A 5,476-nucleotide genomic window follows, 5' to 3' on the forward strand; every position below is an offset into this window, starting at 1 on the left:
CACCGTCGTTATGCTGACAACGTCCAAATTGATTGAACAGTTATTTTGCAGCTGTTTGCCCTATTGAATGCTGTATAAGAACCCACCATCAGTTCTAAGGATATTGAGTTGTAATGATGCTATTTTTTATTTTCCGGCTAAATTCAATTGTATAAGTCGCAATTTAAGCCAAAGCTTGTAATTCTTGATCAGTGGTGGATCCTGTTTCAAAGAAGACAAAAAGACCCTTCAATTTTTTCCGTTTTAATGGTTGGTTAATCTAATTTACAGCCCTTTTGTCCCATTCTCTCCATCCAGGCTTGCCTTGTTCAGGATTTCTAGAACTAATGGGAGCCATTATTCCATTTTGAACTCTATCTTGTTCATATTTTTTGTTTGACTTTAGGGATCTCTACATCCAAGCAAAACTGAGAAAACCTATTACCTAATGAAATTTTCACAGTGTTCATTTAAAATTCGAAACAAAGCATTCGTGAGACCAACTTATTTTTTTAAGTGCCCTGAGGGATACAGTAAAAAATTAAGGCAATGACAGAGAGAACCAACAGAACCTAACGTTTTCATTACAGTGGTACCTAACTGGGGGGAGTAGTTTTCAACTTGAACGCTTTGGGTTTTGAATTTTTAAATTATCAAATTCAATGCAAGAAAAATTGAGTATTATGAGACAGCATTTTAAGACACTTAAATCTGGCGGTTAAGTCCAGTTTGGTAGGTAGGTAGGTTTGAGTTTGATGAATGTGAAATAAAATTACTCAAATCAACAAGTTTTACTTCAAATGAAAACTTTATTTAAAGGCTGATTACAATTATTCTTTTTACATGGTTCAATAATTTTTAACCTTCATCTTTTTATATCTTCATTGATATTATCAAGTTACCAGCAACATACTGGTCTACCCTCTAATTTACAGTATAAAATGTGGCTGTTCTCACTGACTGTGACCAATGGTAGTACCTACTAACCATCAATTTAGAGAGAGGAAAGTCATAATGCCTTCAATTTTATACATACATATTTTTGGGCAAAATGAGAGACGACGTTTCTCCATTTGCGACGTTGCAGACTTCCTTAGAAATTTTATTTTTCTTTCGAGAATCTGATCAACATAAAACTTAAATTCTCCATGATTTTTCGTATTCGTTAGCAGAAGATTTGGTTCAAAATTTAAAGTCGTAAATTTGGATTCTTTCTCGTGGAAGAGGTGAATTAAGAAGGGAAATTTTGAAACACCGCAATGGAGATACGTGGTTTCGCACTTCAGTCGGTGCGATACGGACATCCATCAGGTTTAAAGAAATGCATCAAGTCCCCGTCACCGCCGACCATCGCGTTTGTCGATCGAATCAACTACAGGTATTATGCGTAGGAAGCCAAAACGCCTTCAATTTTTTGAACGCAATACGGACATCCGTCGAGGTTGTATAGTTGTATCAAGGCGCCGTAGCAGACGCGTCCCATTGTTTATCGTTACAGACGAATATAAGTTGAGAGAGGAAAGTCATAATGCCTTCAATTTTATACATACATATTTTTGGGCAAAATGAGAGACGACGTTTCTCCATTTGCGACGTTGCAGACTTCCTTAGAAATGTTATTTTTCTTTCGAGAATCTGATCAACATAAAACTTAAATTCTCCATGATTTTTCGTATTCGATAGCAGAAGATTTGGTTCAAAATTTAAAGTCGTAAATTTGGATTGTTTCTCGTGGAAGAGATGAATTAAGAACGGAAATTTTGAAACACCGCAATGGAGATACGTGGTTTCGCACTTCAGTCGGTGCGATACGGACATCCATCAAGTTTAATAAGGACGTTGTAGACTTCCTTAGAATTGTTATTTTTCTTTCGAGAATCTGATCAACATAAAACTACACAAACATACTTGTCTACCCTCTATTTTACAGTATGAAATGTGGCTGTTCTCACCTCTGACTGTGACCAATGGTAGTACCTACTTACCATCAATTCAGGTACTTCTTTAAGCAAACACGATCAGTCTAAAATGGCTTCTTAAAATCAGAGGGAAACTGCATTTATGTTCTTTCTTGTATATTTACATGAATATTTCAAAATTAAGGGTTTATAGATATTGATGGGTGAAGTCAAAGAGCTGGTGTCTTCATCGCAATGTTTGAAATATCTTAATATGTTTTAATTTTTTTAATAAAGCTAAACATAATATCTCATCAAGATTTAGTGAACACTTCTGGAAGTGTGAAGAATATGTGTGGATCAAGTGGATCACTTTAAGAATGACTGTCAGCTAGTGCTCTTTTAAAATCAAAGAAAATTAGTAGAGACCTACTTTGTTGCAAACCGAGATTTTTTTTGGCTTTATCCATCGATATACAAGGTGTTTCAGACTATCATTTCACTAGCTGTAAATCAGGAACGCGGTTCGGGATAGAGATATTGTCAAATAAAAGTGTTGAACCCAATAAACTCGGCCTTGATCTATTTTTGAAATGCAGACAATGGTGAATGGGTGGTCTGGAGCAATCTGTGCAAATAATATTCCCTAAAAAACGTCCCATTTATTTATCGTAAACCAGGAGAAACCTACAGATGATGGTCTGAACCACCCATAGGTACTTTATTAGCTCCACTACTATACTGTTGACTGTGTGGTGTGTGGCGTAGGTGAGGTTGAAGAAAAAAGAATCAAGTCAAGTTCAAGATAGCATTACAATTTTATGCGAATGTTTAGGAGTTGGTGAATCATTCTCTCGAATATTTACAAGTATAAATGGTTAGGAAATTTTGCTGAGGAAATTTTTCCTAGAAATTTTGTCAGAAACCATGCCAAAAAAAAAAAAAAATACTGAAAAGCCAGGGAAAAGTTGGATTTTTTTTATGTTTAAAATACCTGAAAAATCAGAGATTTTTTAAATCTAAGAACACCTTGTCACCCTGCGAACAGCGATGATCACGGTAGGTCATGATTCCGCTCTTTCTTACCACTAACTGTCCCGCAAATTGCACTATCTGGCAACGCTGCCACATAGATGCCGAAGAAAGTAAATAATTAAGAGGATACGATTTTTACTAATTTCCGAGTGAATTCAATAAGGAAATCTGGAAGGAGGTTAAGTGTGTAATTGCCGATAAAGTCAGAAGAACAATTATTACCGCATGAATAGTAGCCATCTTATGTTTATATTCATAATTGATTTAGGTACTTATTTTTTTTTTAAAAAAAATTAACTAAACACTCAAACCACCTTATCTTCGTGCAACGACGACGTTTGAATGCAACGAGATGGCTCTCCGGTTTATACAATGGCCGGGCGAGGATGCAACTATTCGTGTCTTTGGGATGTCCGTGTTGCATACACAAAAAATTGCGGGCGTTTTGACTTTCTTAAGCGCAACGTAGGGCTGCGATTGTTCAAGCTCAAGGGTTTTCAACGTTGCGTTTACAGTCTTGTTTACCATGAAATCCTTGGCATTCGAATGAGCCTTGATGCATTACGGCCACGTTGCCAAATGGTGCATATTTTCCACCACAGGCATTTTCACCAAGACATCGCGGATGTCGATTCCGCAAATTACTGCTAAAACATTTTTCAATTTGCACCATTTTGTTATGCTAACAAGGTGCTAAACGACTCATCCAAAATTTCAAAAATTTCACATTTCAATTATTGAAGCAACGTTTAAAAGCATTGAGAATTACTATAAAATTGCGGAAATTTTATTGGTACCTAGCAATTTACGGGTTTGGCATCCGCGATGCCTTTGTGCAAATTCTTTTGTTGGAAAATTTGCACCATTTGGCAACGCAGTCGTGATGCATCAAGGTTCATCCGAATTCTGAGGATTTTATGGTAGACACGATCGTAAACGCAACGTCGAAAACCCTTGAGCTTGAACAACCGCAGCCCTACGTTGTGCTCAAGAAAGCCAAAGCGCCCGCAATTTATTGTGTATGCAACACGGATATCCCTATAAGACTTTTCTTTCTTTTTTATTAAAAAAAAAGAAAAATTGAAGTTAGACGTAGGGATTGTTTTATATTTTTCCTCCTCCCTGGTTGATCCAGTATTGCAACCGAACATGGTAGCAAATTCTCAGAGGAACCCAATACCAGGAGTAGATGCAATGCCTCTAATCCAATAAAATTGGTAGGTACATAGTTTTAGGCAGACTAGGTATACTTAACAGACATAGGGAGATAATTTAAATAGCTAAACTAGTCGGAAACTTTTGCAAGTAAGTACCCTCCCGATCAGTGGCGTGGCGTGAATTGCGATATATCGATTGTCATGCCATTTAAACCTATGGGGAAGGATCGATAAACAGGGTGTTCGCAGCGAACACCTTAAAAATCGATTCTTTACCATGGGTTTAAATGGCATAACAATCGATATATCGCAATTCACGCCACGCCACTGCTCCCGATGTTTCCACATGTTTGCCACTTCGTGAGTTTAAGTAAGTAAGTCAGTCAAGAACAAATTTGCAAGGACGAGAGCTTAGATCCTCTAAAATACATGTTTTTGTTTTCATGCGCAAAATGAAATTTGATTTGATATTTTTGATTCGATGACATAATGAGGCATGAAAATGCTACTCCTTGGCAATTTTGTTGTGTGGCAACTTTTGGCAAGTTTACTAGATGGAGAGGTATATGAGACTAAAAATTTACCCAAGACGGTAGGGGTGGTTTCACGGTAACTGGAATAGTTTTGTCGCCGTAACAGACAACACATTTTTCGGTCATATTTTTAGTAGGAATAATAATCACTCGAAATTTTTTGCATTAATCTACACAAGGTTACGTGTTATAACGCTTTTCAAAGATTCATCGCTCTACTTTTCAATTTTAATGTACAAATGGCCGAAAATGTGCTGTCTGTTACGCTGACTTTTTACCGCGTAACAGACAGCACATTTTCGGAATTTACATAATATTAATTGAGAAGTAGAGCAATAAATCATTAGAAAGCGTTATAATACGTAACCCTTTGAAGATTAAGGCGAAAAAGTTCGAGTGATTATCATTTCTACTAAAGATATGACCGAAAAATGTGTTGTCTGTTACGGCGACAAAGCTATTCCAGATATCGTGAAACCACCCGTAATAGCACAATTCTTTTTGGTCTGAAATGGAAGCCTTGCGTGTGGAATACGCCGTGTGCGGTCATGTACGCTAAGTAGCATACTTATCCAAATTTTGGATGTAGAGCATCCGCATTTTGAAGATTTCGGTGGAAAAACAGCATTTGTTCCGAGAAATGACATCTAGCGGTCTTTTCGTAATACCTCGGAACGGCATTTAGACCACTCAGCTCTATAGTATATCTAATGTACTCAAATAGGCAGTTACGGTTAGTTGTCGGACGTGGACTGCAACACTCGAGAATCTGCTATATAAAAGCTACGCTATATTGAATTTCTAATTTTCCATGGGCGGAGCAATGAAGGTCATGGCGGGGGGGGGGGGGGGGGGGGCGGCTGCCGGCTCGATC

Source organism: Bemisia tabaci, chromosome 1 (assembly GCF_918797505.1).
Source record: "Bemisia tabaci chromosome 1, PGI_BMITA_v3".
Classification (NCBI taxonomy): Eukaryota; Metazoa; Arthropoda; class Insecta; order Hemiptera; family Aleyrodidae; genus Bemisia; species Bemisia tabaci.